The following is a 17009-nucleotide window of genomic DNA, read 5'->3' on the forward strand; positions in this document are numbered from 1 at the left end:
CTATTCAATGAATAGGATAAGATCCATTGAGTTCTCTTCGCATTCACTCTATTTTTAAGTTTTATTTAAGTAAACCATGCACAATGCATAGGACTACCCCCCCCATTTTCAAATTTAAAATTTGAAATACTTTAATTAATTTTTAGTCCTTTTAATTGACATAGATACAAATACTCTACTAGGATGATGCACAAGAAAAGGTCAGGATAGCTCAGTTGGTAGAGCAGAGGACTGAAAATCCTCGTGTCACCAGTTCAAATCTGGTTCCTGGCAGAGAAAAAAAAAAAAAGATCCACCGAATAGGTATTGATCCAAATACCTCGAGATGGATTGTGATACATATTCATTAATAATATTTATTCATCTAAGTGGATAAATCTATAATATAAATATAGAGGCACTTCTTTTTCTTTTTAAAGAAGTTTTAAAATATATCTTTTCTTTATGATAAAGAAGGGGGTGAGATTCCCCTTTATTTTTTTGCGTTTCTTAATTTTGTATTCCGCTATTCCGACGAATATTTTTTTAGTCTTGCTTATCTTTATCTTATCTTATTTTCCTAGTTGTGCTAAGTAATGTGCGCGGTACAAAGTTCCTGGTAGAGAACTTCTTTGAGTCATCCTATTTTTCTGTTCATATGAAGGAAATTAATATGCGATTTTCAAAATAGGGGAATCCAAATGAAACCCTTTTTTTGCTCAGTCTATCTGGAATGCTTTTGTATAATTAGGAATTAATTATAAATAGGTATTCCGTTTCATCTAGGAAAAGAACCTAAAAATATTCCTTGACTTGAATAAAATCTGGAGTTGTGTTGTATAAGTGAGCATGAATTTCTTATCATTCAATGAGCATCTTGTATTTCATAAAAATTGGGGGTTATATAATCCTTACGTAAGGGCCAGCCTATCCAACTTTCAGGCATTAGGATACGTTTAAGGCGCGGATGATTATCATAAGAGATTCCCACCATATCATAAGATTCGCGTTCTTGAAAATCGGCACTTCTCCAAATCCAGAAGACAGACGGAATTCTAGGATTATCCTTTTGGGCAAAGACTTTTATGCAGACTTCTTCTGGATTATCTATACCATATTGTATTCTCGTAAGATGATACACGCTAGCTAAAGATCCACCGGGTGCTACATCATAAGCACATTGGGAGCGTAAATAATTGTAACCATATACATATAAAATGACAGCAATGGAATCCCAATCCCCTGCTTTTATTTGTAAAGTCTCTATTCCTCGGTGATCAAAGCCCAAAGATCTATGAACCACCTCATGTTTGACTAGCCAATTAGATAACCAACCCTGCTGCATTGTCTTCATCTCTCCCTCTTTGTATAAATATTTCACATTTCGGATGCAAGTTTGAAAGATTGCCCTGCTTTTTATTTTTCTACACAAAAGAGCCCCTCTCCTAATTCACTAATTTGTAGGAAGGTACTGAACTTTTGGATTTGAAAAAAGTTTCAGAAGATATATCTAATGTAGATGGTGATTGATAGAGCAATTCTTGCTCATAAGTTCCTGTATGAGTACTGCGCCTAACATAAAGCTTGTGACTGGTAGTAAAACATCTATTTTTATTTTGAGATAGAGTTTGATCCTCAACTATTTCTCGCGATATCTTCTTACGAAGTTTTGTTAGGGCATCTATAACTGCCTCCGGTTTAGGTGGGCAGCCCGGCAAGTAGACATCCACAGGAATTAACTTATCAACTCCCCGAACAGTACTATAGGAATCCGTACTGAACATTCCCCCTGTAATAGTACAGGCTCCCATAGCAATGACGTATTTTGGTTCAGGCATTTGCTCGTATAATCTCACTAAAGAGGGAGCCATTTTCATTGTTACCGTACCGGCTGTTAAAATTAGGTCTGCTTGCCTAGGACTTGATCTTGGTACCAATCCATAACGATCAAAGTCGAATCGTGAGCCTATTAATGAAGCAAATTCAATGAAACAACAACTGGTACCGTATAGAAGGGGCCATAAACTGGAGAGTCTTGACCAATTCGAAAGATCATTTGGTGTAGTTGAAATAACAGAATTGGAACTTGTTTGGTCAAGTAAGGGAAACTCAATCAAATTCATAACTGTCTCAATAGAATCTTTTCCTTCTTTTTTTTTGTCTAAATATTCAGTTAAGACCATTCCAAGGCTCCTTTTCGCCATGCATAAACTAAACCAACAACTAAGATAAGCACGAAAATCAAAGCTTCGATAAAAACGGATACACCCAATACGTCGAAACTCATTGCCCAAGGGTATAGAAAGACGGTTTCCACATCAAAAACAACAAAAACGAGCGCAAACATATAATAGCGTATTCGGAATTGTACCCAAGCCCCTCCCATGGGTTCTATACCCGATTCATAACTAGAAAGCTTCTCTGGTCCTTCACTAACCGGGGCTAAAAGTCCTGAAATCGAAAATGCCAAAATAGGAATAAGGCTTGCTATTATTAGAAATGTCCAAAAAATATCATATTCGTGAAGCAGAAACATAATGTACTCCCATTAATGTGGAATAGGCGGAACTTAAATTAGTCAATTCAATTCAGCATTGTCAATTTATCCAGAACTTCTCTCTTTTCCTCGGTGAAACAAGAATCTTTTTGTTCAAACAAAAGCGCTTAGTTTAAGTTTAGCCTTTGTTTCCTCTGTGCTGCATCTTCTTTAAAGATTCATCCAATGGAATCCCAACTCCCTTTCTTTTGGATTTCCATTCTATTTAGATATGGTGTATGTAGATCTAATTCTTATATAAAGAAAACTTTCTCGTTTCACTTTGTCTCGCTTTCTCTAGAATCTCTAGAAAAAAGAATAGCTCTATCCTTTATTTAATATTTAATAATAAAATAATAAGAGACTATTAAATAAAAATGAGAATACTACTAAATTAGAACCTAATTAAGATAGTAGGACTAATCTATGCAGTATAATTAATGAGAAGTAATACTATAAAATAAAAATAAAGAACTCTATTTCAGAACTATGAGACAGAATATTCTGTTTTCTTATTTACTCTTTACTTTATTTTTTCTATTTAAAGTTGATCAATTTACATAATGTATCTATAAACAAAGTAATAAATATACTTAAAACAAAGTAGGAATTCGCAAAATGGATAAAATCATTGCAGTTATTATAGGGAAGTCTAGAGATATCCTATTTGAAGGAGGACGGGATTCAAATCAGGGAAAGGATCCTTTCTTCTATTGATTTGATAGAAATTCGTTTTTCTTTTCCTGTCTGTATGATTTTGATTTTCGATGAATGAGCCTTTGGTAATGCTTTTATCTCTATTCTATGTCGCAGGCGCCTATCCAGTCTATAAACAAATACTAATGAGAAAATGAAAACTATACTAAACTAAAGAAAACATAGGATAGAGATCCTAAAATCTAAAAAAGGGCATATTAGGGCTATACGGATTCGAACCGTAGACCTTCTCGGTAAAACAGATCAAACGGATTATTATCGAAATGATTTGAACTGTTTCAAAGACCCAACATGCATTTTTTTGCATTGGGCTCTTTCATAAACTGATTTAAAGATCAGTTAGTCCACCATAGTTTTTCTTTACGGAAAGATAATGAGATGGCTCCCTGTGCTCTGATTGATTTTTTGTATTATGATCTATCTAGGAGCAATACCAAAGTGTTTCAAAGGAGGATTACCTTGACTTAGGTCTGCCTCCGGTCTAAATTAAATCAACCTAAGTGAAATGGAGTCTCTATCGTTCCACTGCAAGAGTTAACTATGAGACTTCATACACCTTAAAGTTCATAGAACGAAAAGAAGTTTTTTGGAGGCCCTTATCCTCATTACGCCTAGCATTTAGTGGGCTGGATATTTACCTTATCAACTAGCAAATCCATAAGGGTTCTATTTGATTAGGCACCTGAATTGGCACCTGAATCGGACTGAACCGACTGTTTGTCAGGCTACTGTTCTCCTATTCTCTCGAATCTATGAAGTAAGACATTGATTTTGCAATAAGATCGATTATGTTCATTGCATAATAAGCTCCTTTGAAAAGCATTGGCGCACGTGTAAACGAGTTGCTCTACCGAACTGAGCTATAGCCCTTATCAGAGATATCTTAACATATAGATAATTTCTTGTCAAGATGAATATTTTCTAATGCCAGAGGATACCCCTTTGATCTGTATCTGTTTAGTATTTAGTTTAGTATTTAGTATATAACAGACCAATAACAGAGCGGTATTGCTTAGAAAAGGGATTCAATATATAATCGATCGAAGTAATGGGTCTTCCTTTGTGGTGATAAATTGCCTACTTAACTCAGTGGTTAGAGTATTGCTTTCATACGGCGGGAGTCATTGGTTCAAATCCAATAGTAGGTAAGTAGGTAGAAAAATTACTAGATAGCATTGGACTTACTTCGCTTCGCTATCTAATAACTTTTTCTACCCCTCTTCCCTTTTTCTTTGTATCAACTATAAACCACTGGATTGTCTTCAATTGGATGGGGGAATCCAATTGACAGCCTCGATTCGTATCCTAGCTCGTCTGAGAGCGAGCTTCGCTTCAACCAAATCTTTCGTACCCTCAGCTTTACTCAAGTTAGCTTCGGCTATTTCAAGTGCCTTTTGAGCTTCTTCCGGATCAATATCACTACCCAGTTCCGCATCATTTCCTAAAATGATGATCTCATTATTAACTATTCTCGCAAAACCGCTCCACAGAATCGCTGTTAACCATTGGTCGTTGAGGAGGCGTATTCTCAAAGGACCCATATCTACTGCTGTGTTAATGGGGGCGTGGTTTGGTAATACGCCAATTTGGCCACTATTAGTGGATAAAATGATTTCTTTCACTTCACAATCCCAAATAATTCGCTTAGGAGTCAGTACATAAAGATTTAATTTCATTTCTTCGATTTGTTCTCCTCTTCTAAGGTTATAGCTTTCGTGCTAGCTTCATCGATGTTACCCACCAAATAAAAAGCCTGTTCAGGTAGGCCGTCTAATTCTCCGGAAAGGATTAGTTGAAATCCCCTAATAGTTTCCGCAAGAGCAACATACTTTCCTGGAGAACCAGTAAAAACTTCTGCCACAAAGAACGGTTGTGATAAGAAACGCTCAATTTTTCTTGCTCTTGCTACAGTTAAACGATCCTCTTCCGATAATTCATCCAAGCCAAGAATTGCGATAATGTCCTGAAGTTCTTTGTAACGTTGTAAAGTTTCCTTAACTCTTTGCGCAGTTTCATAATGTTCGTTGCCAACGATCCGAGGCTGTAACATAGTCGAGGTTGAATCTAAAGGATCTACTGCTGGATAAATACCCTTGGAAGCTAATCCTCTGGAAAGTACGGTAGTAGCATCCAAATGTGCAAATGTTGTGGCAGGGGCAGGGTCGGTCAAATCGTCTGCAGGTACATAAACTGCTTGAATCGAAGTTATAGATCCCTTTTTAGTAGAAGCAATTCTTTCTTGCAAAGAACCCATTTCTGTACTAAGAGTAGGTTGATAACCCACTGCGGAGGGCATTCTCCCTAATAAAGCGGATACCTCTGATCCTGCTTGAACAAAACGAAAGATATTATCGATAAATAAAAGCACGTCTTGCTTATTAACATCTCGGAAATATTCCGCCATAGTTAGGGCAGTTAAACCAACTCTCATACGAGCTCCCGGTGGTTCATTCATTTGGCCATAGACTAGAGCTACCTTTGATTCCTCAATATTTTTTTCATTAATTACTCCGGATTCCTTCATTTCCATATAAAGATCATTTCCTTCACGAGTCCGTTCCCCTACTCCACCGAATACGGATACGCCCCCATGAGCTTTAGCAATGTTATTGATTAATTCCATGATCAGTACTGTTTTACCTACTCCAGCCCCCCCAAATAGTCCTATTTTTCCTCCACGTCGATAAGGAGCTAAAAGATCGACGACCTTAATACCTGTTTCAAAGATGGATAATTTCGTATCTAACTCGATAAAGGCAGGCGCAGATCTATGAATAGGGAACGTTGCACTACTATCTACAGGACCCAAATTGTCAACAGGCTCCCCAAGAACGTTGAAAATTCGTCCGAGAGTAGCTCCACCGACCGGAACACTGAGAGGAGCTCCCGTGTCAATCACTTCCATTCCTCTCATCAACCCGTCCGTAGCACTCATAGCTACAGCTCTAACTCGATTATTTCCTAATAATTGTTGTACCTCACAAGTCACATTAATTTGCTTATCGGCAGTGTCTCTACTCTGGACTACCAAAGCGTTATAAATATAAGGTAACTTGCCTGGGGGAAAAGTGACATCCAGCACGGGTCCAATAATTTGATCGATACGACCTGTACTTTTTTCTTCAATTGTGGAAACCCCGGGAGGAGAAGTAGTAGGATTGGTTCTCATAATTATCACATAATTAAAAAAAAGGAATTTGTCGAAATTTTTCTTTTTTTATTGTTGAATAATGCCAAATCAAATCAAAAAAAATCCAAAAGTAAAAAGGAAATGAATTAGTTAATTCAATAAGAGAGAAAAGGGGACCAGGACTTGATTTCGTTGCCCAAGCGAATCCCATTCAATCGTTTACTCATGGAATGAGTCCATTGGAAAGTTCAATCAATCTTTTTTTTCATATACATTTTGCCTTTTGTGGAGGATCTGTGCCTACTCTACTTTCCTATCTAGGACTTCGATATACAAAATATATACTACTGTGAAGCATAGATTGCTGTCAACAAAGAATTTTATTAGTATTTAGTTAGGTATTTGCATTCAAAATAAGAAAAGAGAACTATTAAGAACTTGTAAAATAAGGATTAGGAATTAATTTGGGTTGCGCTATATCTATCAAAGAGTATACAATAATTATGGATTTGGTAAATCAAATCCATGGTTTAATAACGAACCGTGTTAACTTACCATAACAACAACTCAATTCCTATCGAATTCCTATATTGGAATTCCTATAGGATAGAACATACACAGGGTGTACGCATTATATATGAATGAAACATATTCATTAACCTAAGCATGCCCTCAATTTTCTTTAATGAGTTGATATTATATTAATTGAATATCCTTTTTGTTTTACGAGATTTTTGCTAAAGTTTCATTTACGCCTAATTAACATCGAGTAGACCCTGTTATTGTGAGAATTCTTAATTCAAGAGTTATAGGGAGGGACTTATGTCACCACAAACAGAAACTAAAGCAGGTGTTGGATTTCAAGCTGGTGTTAAAGATTATAAATTGACTTACTACACCCCAGAGTATGAAACTAAGGATACTGATATCTTGGCAGCATTCCGAGTAAGTCCTCAGCCTGGGGTTCCGCCCGAAGAAGCAGGGGCTGCAGTAGCTGCCGAATCTTCTACTGGTACATGGACAACTGTTTGGACTGATGGACTTACCAGTCTTGATCGTTACAAAGGACGATGCTATCACATCGAGCCTGTTGCTGGGGAAGACAACCAATGGATCTGTTATGTAGCTTATCCATTAGACCTATTTGAAGAGGGTTCCGTTACTAACATGTTTACTTCCATTGTAGGTAACGTATTTGGTTTCAAAGCCCTACGTGCTCTACGTTTGGAGGATCTACGAATTCCCCCTACTTATTCAAAAACTTTCCAAGGCCCGCCTCATGGTATCCAAGTTGAAAGAGATAAGTTGAACAAGTACGGTCGTCCTTTATTGGGATGTACTATTAAACCAAAATTGGGATTATCCGCAAAAAATTATGGTAGAGCGTGTTATGAGTGTCTACGTGGTGGACTTGATTTTACCAAAGATGATGAAAACGTAAACTCACAACCATTTATGCGCTGGAGAGACCGTTTTGTCTTTTGTGCCGAAGCTATTTATAAATCACAGGCCGAAACCGGTGAAATCAAGGGGCATTACTTGAATGCGACTGCGGGTACATGTGAAGAAATGATTAAGAGAGCTGTATTTGCAAGAGAATTAGGGGTTCCTATTGTAATGCATGACTACTTAACTGGGGGATTCACCGCAAATACTACTTTGGCTCATTATTGCCGCGACAATGGCCTACTTCTTCACATTCACCGTGCAATGCATGCAGTTATTGATAGACAGAAAAATCATGGTATGCATTTCCGTGTATTAGCTAAAGCATTGCGTATGTCTGGGGGAGATCATATCCACTCCGGTACAGTAGTAGGTAAGTTAGAAGGGGAACGCGAAATGACTTTAGGTTTTGTTGATTTATTGCGCGATGATTTTATTGAAAAAGATCGTGCTCGCGGTATCTTTTTCACTCAGGACTGGGTATCCATGCCAGGTGTTATACCGGTAGCTTCAGGTGGTATTCATGTTTGGCATATGCCAGCTCTGACCGAAATCTTTGGGGACGATTCTGTATTACAATTTGGTGGAGGAACTTTAGGACATCCTTGGGGAAATGCACCTGGTGCAGCAGCTAATCGAGTGGCTTTAGAAGCCTGTGTACAAGCTCGTAACGAAGGGCGCGATCTTGCTCGCGAAGGTAATGAAATTATCCGAGCAGCTTGCAAATGGAGTCCTGAACTAGCCGCAGCTTGTGAAGTATGGAAGGCGATCAAATTCGAGTTCGAGCCGGTAGATACTATTGATTAACTAGATAAAACTAAAGATAAAGAAGGTATAAATAAAAAAGAAACGAAATAAAAAGAGAAAAAAATCAGTTATGAAATGCAGTAATTCTTCTTTATTCTTCTAATTGATTGCAATTAAACTCGGCTCAATCTTTTTTAGAAAAAAAAGATTGAGCCGAATAAAAATAGATCATGATATGATCATGAGACTTGACAAATTGAGATTCGTCTATTCTATATATCTAGAATATATATATTAAGGTATAATACAATAAAGAAATACAAATAAAATAATAAAATAATAAAATATAGTATTATCATATGATAATGATAATGGAATCAAATACGCAGTATTTACAGAAAAAAGTCTTCGTTTATTGGGAAAGAATCAATATACTTTTAATGTCGAATCGGGATTCACTAAGACAGAAATAAAGCATTGGGTCGAACTCTTCTTTGGTGTTAAGGTGGTAGCTGTGAATAGCCATCGACTACCTGGAAAAGGTAGAAGAATAGGACCTATTCTGGGCCATACAATGCATTACAGACGTATGATCATTACCCTTCAACCGGGTTATTCTATTCCACTTCTAGATAGAGAAAAAAACTAAAGGAGAATGAATGAAAAAAGACATAGTTTGGAAGTTAGACCTTTTTATAGGACTCTCTTTCAATTTCAAAAAAGAGGACGTTTGAAACTTTTAACAGGCGTAATCGTGAGTCAACAAGTGACTCGAACTGTGTGTAAAAAAAGAAGCATTTTTTTTTTTTCAAAATGCTAGAACTAGATAAGGAAGTTTTCTATAACCTTGAGAAAAAGGATAAAAAGGTAGTTTTTTTTTAGTTTATGACTCCGATCAAGAGCGAGAAATCCTTGATTTGGGATTGGACATAGAACCTGGACCCATCGTAGAGACGTTTAGTTCAAAAGAAAGGATCGTATCCTGATGGTAAGAATTATACTTTCGTGGAAATACAGCGCTATAGACTTCAATGCGGTAGAGTAGACGTTTTGTTTCTAATTTTTCTGGACCAAACCTCCGCTCCGACCCAACGATACAATGAATTTTTTCTGTTCATATTCATAAATAAAAAAGATTCGGAATCGCAATGCTACTATATGCGTCCAGAGGAGTATTTGGAATAATATTCTTCTATAATCCATTATTGCGGGGGGTCTTACTAACAGGGCTTCGCTGCACGGGACAGGTCTTCGTCGAAAAGCTAACTCCACCCGGCATTTTCATACCCTTTCTTTGGGTGGTATATCGCCTTTTAAAGTCTAAGAGGGTAGTAGGGGATCTATAGTAGGTAAGATAATTTGCCCTTTGATTTTGATTGAATATACTATTTTTCCGCCTTTACCACGCATTATTGTATGCGCTTCTAGAGAAGTATGTATGCAGGAAGTAAATTCTAACCGCTTTCTTTTGAATCCAATTTCAAATTAGATTAGAAAGATAGAAAGGCCATGAGGATGGGAAAATCAAAATAAAATCTTTTTAATTAGTTCTCCTTTTTTGGAATTTTCTTATTATCCTTTCATTTTTTTTACAGAATATTTTTCAAACTAAAAATAAAAAATACAATACAATAGTCAATATTCCTTATAATAGATATACTTAATTATATCATAAGAATCTTAAGATATTTTTCGACTAGATAGAAATAGTAAATTTGAATTGAGACACCTATTCCATGACGGATTTAAACTTACCTTCTATTTTCGTGCCTTTAGTAGGCTTAGTATTTCCGGCAATTGCAATGACTTCTTTATTTCTTTATGTGCAAAAAAATAAGATTGTCTAGTATTTTTTAGTGTAAGTAATATAATATGGTAGGGTATGTGGCTTTTTCTACACACACTTTCTACACACAAATGAAAAACGGTTATGGATGCGGATATAGGCTACGAGCATAAATGCATGAATATGCAGAGCCAGGTATAGCGAGTTTTATTTTATTTATTTTAATTGAATCAACGAATATTTTTTGAATAGAAAGTCAATGTATCTAACCTATTATTTCACAGGAGTACTAGTTGCTGAAGGCGATTTCAGAATCAAAAAAAGTAAAGTCAAAATTATTTAGCTTATTCTCTCAATTTCAATCGACCGCTGCTGGATTTAGTATATCTAATATGAATTGGCGATCAGAACACATATGGGTAGAACTTCTAAAAGGTTCTCGAAAAAGGGGTAATTTTTTCTGGGCCTGTATTCTTTTTCTAGGTTCACTAGGATTCTTATCGGTTGGGATTTCCAGTTATCTTGGTAAGAATATTATATCTATACTTCCATCTCAAGAAATTCTTTTTTTTCCGCAGGGGGTCGTGATGTCTTTCTACGGAATCGCAGGCCTATTCATTAGCTCCTACTTGTGGTGTACTATTTTGTGGAATGTAGGTAGTGGTTATGACCGATTCGATAGAAAAGAGGGAATAGTGTGCATTTTTCGTTGGGGATTCCCTGGAATAAAACGTCGCGTCTTCCTTCGATTCCTTATGCGGGATATCCAATCAATTAGAATTCAGGTTAAAGAGGGTCTTTATCCTCGTCGTATTCTTTATATGGAAATCCGGGGCCAGGGGATCATTCCCTTGACTCGTACTGATGATAAATTTTTTACTCCACGAGAAATTGAACAAAAAGCTGCCGAATTGGCCTATTTCTTGCGCGTACCAATTGAAGTATTTTGAGGTATCTTTTTTGAACTGAGTTGAATGAAGAAAAGAAGAATTGGAAGAAGAAAAGTTTTCTCAACACAGGGAGGAAGTCCCTTCTAAATTGGATTTGTTATTGTAAGGGGATTTTTAAGTATTTATCTAAAGGAAGGAACAAACGAGGATAAGAGAAATTTGCTTTTAATTTTTTTTTATCCAAGTTAGATATATCGCATACTATTCTTCCTTTTTCATCCGAAAGGGCTTTTTTTTTATTCTATTTCACTATTTCATTCCATCTAGATCTAAGAAAGAACCCAATGCACTGAAATTCCACTAATAACTAATATACAAAAAAGAAGAATAGATACAGGGTATCAAACCTATAGAGTTTTTGCTTCAAAGAAATAGAAATATCATGAAATAGAAATATCATCATATAGAGTCAGGGAATGGAATAGAGTCAGCGAATGAAGCATATTCATTAACAACTCCATTTACAGATCAAAAATGAAAAAAAAGAAAGCATTGCCTTCTTTACTATATCTTGTATTTATCGTACTTTTGCCTTGGGGGGTCTCTTCCTCATTTAACAAATGTCTGGAACTTTGGATTAAGAATTGGTGGAATACCAGGCAATCCGAAACTCTCTTAACTGATATTCAAGAGAAAAGGATTCTAGAAAGATTCATAGAATTAGAAGAACTTTCTCTCTTGGACGAGATGATAAAAGGGAAACTAAAGACACATGTACAAAAACCTCCTACAGGAATACACAAGGAAATAATACAATGGGTCAAAATAAATAATGAGGATCATCTCCATACCATTTTGCATTTCTCGACAAATATAATCTGTTTGGCTATTCTAAGTGGTTCTTTTTTTCTGGGTAAAGAGGAACTTGTCATTTTGAATTCTTGGGTTCAGGAATTCTTCTATAATTTAAATGACTCAATAAAAGCTTTTTTTATTCTTTTAGTTACTGATTTTTTTGTTGGATTTCACTCCACCCGTGGTTGGGAACTAGTAATTCGTTGGGTCTACAACGATTTTGGATGGGCTCCTAACGAGCTTATTTTCACTATTTTTGTTTGTAGTTTTCCAGTAATTCTAGATACATGTTTGAAATTTTGGGTCTTTTTTTGTTTAAATCGTCTATCTCCTTCGCTTGTAGTCATTTATCATTCAATTAGTGAAGCATAAATTCATTTGATCTCCCGATATTAATATTAATCAAATTAGCAAGCATCTTTTTTTAGAAAGAAAGCCCTTTTCCATTTTAGCAAAATTCTTTCTATTTATACCTACTTTAAGGTATTCATCATTGCAGTACAACTGTTGCAGTAGAATGACAACAGATTCGTGTATAGGGAACTAGATTAGCTTAGCTACCTATCTAATTTATTGTAGAAATTCTGGGATCTGCGATTGGACATGGAAAATAGAAATACTTTTTCTTGGGTAAAGGAACAGATAACTCGATCGATTTCTGTATCGATCATGATATACGTAATAACTCGGACATCTATTTCAAATGCATATCCCATTTTTGCGCAGCAGGGTTATGAAAACCCACGAGAAGCAACTGGACGAATTGTATGTGCCAATTGCCATTTAGCTAGCAAGCCCGTCGATATTGAAGTTCCCCAAGCTGTGCTTCCCGATACTGTATTTGAAGCAGTTCTTCGAATTCCTTATGATATGCAATTGAAACAAGTTCTTGCTAATGGAAAAAAGGGAGGGTTGAATGTAGGTGCTGTTCTTATTTTGCCCGAGGGATTCGAATTAGCGCCGCCCGATCGTATTTCCCCTGAGTTAAAAGAAAAGATAGGAAATCTTGCTTTTCAGAGTTATCGTCCCGATAAAAAAAACATTCTTGTGATAGGCCCTGTTCCCGGTAAGAAATATAGTGAAATTGTCTTTCCCATTCTTTCCCCTGATCCTGCTACGAAGAAAGATGCTCATTTCTTAAAATATCCCATATATGTAGGGGGAAACCGAGGAAGAGGACAGATCTATCCTGATGGTAGCAAGAGTAACAATACAGTCTATAATGCTACGTCAACAGGTATAGTAAGAAAAATACTACGTAAAGAAAAGGGGGGGTATGAAATATCCATAGTTGATGCATCAGATGGACGCCAAGTGATTGATATTATACCTCCCGGACCAGAACTTCTTGTTTCAGAGGGGGAATCCATCAAGCTTGATCAACCATTAACAAGCAATCCTAATGTGGGAGGTTTTGGTCAGGGGGACGCAGAAATCGTGCTTCAGGATCCATTACGTGTCCAAGGCCTTTTGTTCTTCTTCGCATCCGTTATTTTGGCACAAGTTTTTTTGGTTCTCAAAAAGAAACAGTTTGAAAAGGTTCAATTGTACGAAATGAATTTCTAGGTCCCGGGATTTCTTACCATCAAGTTGGTAAAAAGCCTCGATTTATTGGCAATTGCTAGAATTATCTATGATCTATTTTGGAAATCCTTTTTTTGTTTAGACTGCTTTTTGTTTATGAGATGTCTGGAATTCCTTATTTATATCCCATGCAAAAGAAGAGAATCCAAGGCAAAGGCGAGAACAATCAAATTAAAATTTCTTCTTTTTCGGAGGGATTGCAGGTCTTCTTAATCGTCTATTCGGCACAAGAAAAAGCCTTTTTCTTGTGCCGATTCTTCTTGTATCAAAATAAGAATCCTTTTTCTTCCTAATTCGTCAAAGATTACTATTTCTTCTTTATTCGGGTCTGTCTCTTGGACCTCTTTTTCTTTTGCTTAGGTTTAGCCGAGGTAGTGGACAAACAGAGGGGAAGAAAATATGGCGGGGGAAAAATTTCTTGTGATTGTGAGCAAATTGCTTGGCTTGTTTAATTAAGTTCAACTTCAAATTTACAGAAATTTTGCAAAAAAAAAGTAAACTCTTCCATTGAAGGTTTTTTTATTTTTAGGCTAGTTGAATAGTTTTGATTAAGGTTTTATTAGTTTATTACTCGAAACTAAATCAAGGATTTTCAGGATACTTCCTTCGTGGAATAAGATATTGGATCCTCGAGTGATCTCTTTTTCTTGTTGCTTCATAAGAGTGAATCGAATAGATTCAATTCGCGTTATAAGAGTAAAATAAAAATTCCGCGGGTCCTTTCCGCTCTAATCAGATAAAGGGGGGTAAGGACCCGCTAAGCTCCTACTTTTTCATGTTTACAATCTGGTCCCTCCGATTACTATAGAGATGAACCCAATCCAGAATATGAACCATAAAAGAAAACACCTACTAAACCAATCACAGCAATACCAGCTACAGTACCTATCAGCCAAAGAGGAATTCTTCCAGTAGTATCGGCCATTTCCCCTACTTTCCTCCACATTTTATCAATTGGTCATGCTAGAGACAAAAACAGTCATGGGTAGTTATAAGGATGGTATCCTTCCAAATGGGATAAGAGAATTCTTATTAGTCTCTTTCTTTCTCTCAATTGAAGAAGTAATTGGAAAATAAAACAGCAAGTACAAAAATGAGTAATAAACCCCAGTATAGACTGGTACGATTCAATTCAACATTTTGTTCATTCGGGTTTGATTGTGTCATAGTTCTATAGTTGGAATTTGTTTTATCGTTGGATGAACTGCATTGCTGATATTGATCCCAAGAAAAAAACAGTAGGTACAGCTAGTCCGTGAATAGCCAGCCATCGCACTGTAAAAATAGGATAGGTTCGATCTATGGTCATTGAGGGCCTCCTAAAAGGATCTACTAAATTCATCGAGTTGTTCTAAAGAATCAAAACGGTCGGTTATTAACGGAATTCCTTGTCGGCTTTCCGTGAAATACTCGTTTGGCCTAGGACTTCCAAACACGTCATAAGCTAAACCCGTACTGACAAATAACCAACCCGCAATGAATAGGGAAGGTATAGTAATGCTATGAATAACCCAGTATCGAATACTGGTAATAATATCAGCAAAAGAACGTTCTCCCGTGCTTCCAGACATGCTGAACTCCCAAAATTTTTGTACATTCAAAAAAGGAATTGATTCCGTAAAAGATGGGATCGACCAGTAAATAGAAAATTACTGATATTTCATCCTTGTGAGATTGTCAATTTTGTACCAAAGGTGTATTTTGAGTATACCGAATTAGTATAGCTATCCTTCCTATGGCACAGCAATCTGGTTTTGCCTGGTTCCGAAACATAATTACTTTTTTATTTTTTTTTTGTCTATAGGTAAGCTATATGTTATTCAAGGCATCAATAGAAAACCCCATTTTTGTAGGTTCTACTTACTTTTCATTGGCTTCGGAATAATAGAGTAATTCGGAATAGCAGCCAAAATCTTGGGAAAATCTAAGTTAATGATCAATAGGTTTGGATAAATAATTTAGGAAGGATATTCTCATACTGACACAATACAAGGACAAGTATATGTGAAATCTATCCTTTCATAATTCGTAATTCATCCTTGTATTGTTTGTTGGATTAGGTCTAACTTTCTTGACCAAACTGCGAGCGCGGAACTTTACGAGATGAAATAGGGAAAGACAGAAGATAGAATAGAACTTAAAAGGATAATTGAAGTGACTCGTCTTCGAATCTACTTTGGTTGGAGTTCGAAAAAGGAATAAAAATAAAGTAAATTCAAGGAAGAGCTTTCTTTTTTTTTTTTTTTTAACAGCCCCTTGGCAGGTCGTGGAATGCTTTTGTTCTCCTCTTATTCCATATGGAATACAATCAGTTAAAATAAGAAGGAATAGGGGAATATTCGATCGTTCACTCCAAAAAGAGGGTCCTATTGAAAAAGAAATTATCCAAAATAGAAAGAAGTTTTTTTTTTCAAATTCAATTGTTTATTTATCTCTTATTCAAAAATTTCCCTGAAAATTGAATTTCTTTTTTTCATTCAATGGGGTTAGATGATCTAGTTCTTAATATTATTACTTTACTCAATTGACAAATTCCACAACAAATCTCTTGATTCGGAATTAGGGACTCATGTATCATCTGATGAATCCACTTTCTTTTACACTTCTGTATCTTACTCTATCTTGTTTTTTAGTATTATCTAAAATAACTGATGAATTATGAATTTTCCATAACTTAGGTAAATGCTTTACCAACATATGTAGTGTAGTAAAAAAAAATAAATGGAATTTAACTCTTTCATGCTTACTTTAACTAGTTATTTTGGTTTTCTACTGGCTGCTTTAACTATAACCCCAGCTCTATTTATTGGCTTGAACAAGATACGCCTTATTTGAATTGACTGAATAATTATAATTCAGAAAAGAAAAATCTTTCTTTGGGATTCCTGGCATTCTACGACTCTTTTCCAGACTAATTAGGAATTCTTTTCTTGGTCATTGAGATTCGTGGATAATTTAGAGTACTATTTAGGGATAGATCGTACCTCTTTTTTTATCCCCTCGAACAAATCGAAATGATTGAAGTTTTTCTATTTGGAATCGTCTTAGGCCTAATTCCTATTACTTTAGCGGGATTATTCGTGACTGCGTATTTGCAATACAGGCGTGGGGATCAGTTGGATCTTTGATTGAGTCATTTTTTTTTTTTGATTGACCTCCTCCAGACCAGAGAGGAGGTCAAATTGAAATTGGAGTTACAATTCAATTTTGTTAAGTTATTTTACTCTGCTTCGACATAAAATAGATGGAATCACGCTCTGTAGGATTTGAACCTACGACATCGGGTTTTGGAGACCCGCGTTCTACCGAACTGAACTAAGAGCGCTTTCATTCATTCAA

The 17009-nt window shown here is 36.0% G+C and overlaps 2 non-coding genes across 2 annotated transcripts; one reads left to right on the forward strand and one right to left on the reverse strand.

Annotated features, from left to right (window-relative positions):
* Window positions 1–200: 200 nt before the first annotated feature.
* TRNAF-GAA (transfer RNA phenylalanine (anticodon GAA)) lies at window positions 201–273 on the forward strand. The gene has a single exon. It is a non-coding gene; the product is annotated as a tRNA-Phe (tRNA).
* Window positions 274–16921: 16648 nt separating this feature from the next.
* TRNAW-CCA (transfer RNA tryptophan (anticodon CCA)) lies at window positions 16922–16995 on the reverse strand. Its single transcript has one exon. It is a non-coding gene; the product is annotated as a tRNA-Trp (tRNA).
* Between the last annotated feature and the right edge of the window lie 14 nt (window positions 16996–17009).

Source organism: Triticum urartu, unplaced genomic scaffold (genome assembly GCF_056163025.1).
Source record: "Triticum urartu cultivar PI428250 unplaced genomic scaffold, HENAU_Tu73 scaffold2, whole genome shotgun sequence".
NCBI classification, from domain to species: domain Eukaryota; kingdom Viridiplantae; phylum Streptophyta; class Magnoliopsida; order Poales; family Poaceae; genus Triticum; species Triticum urartu.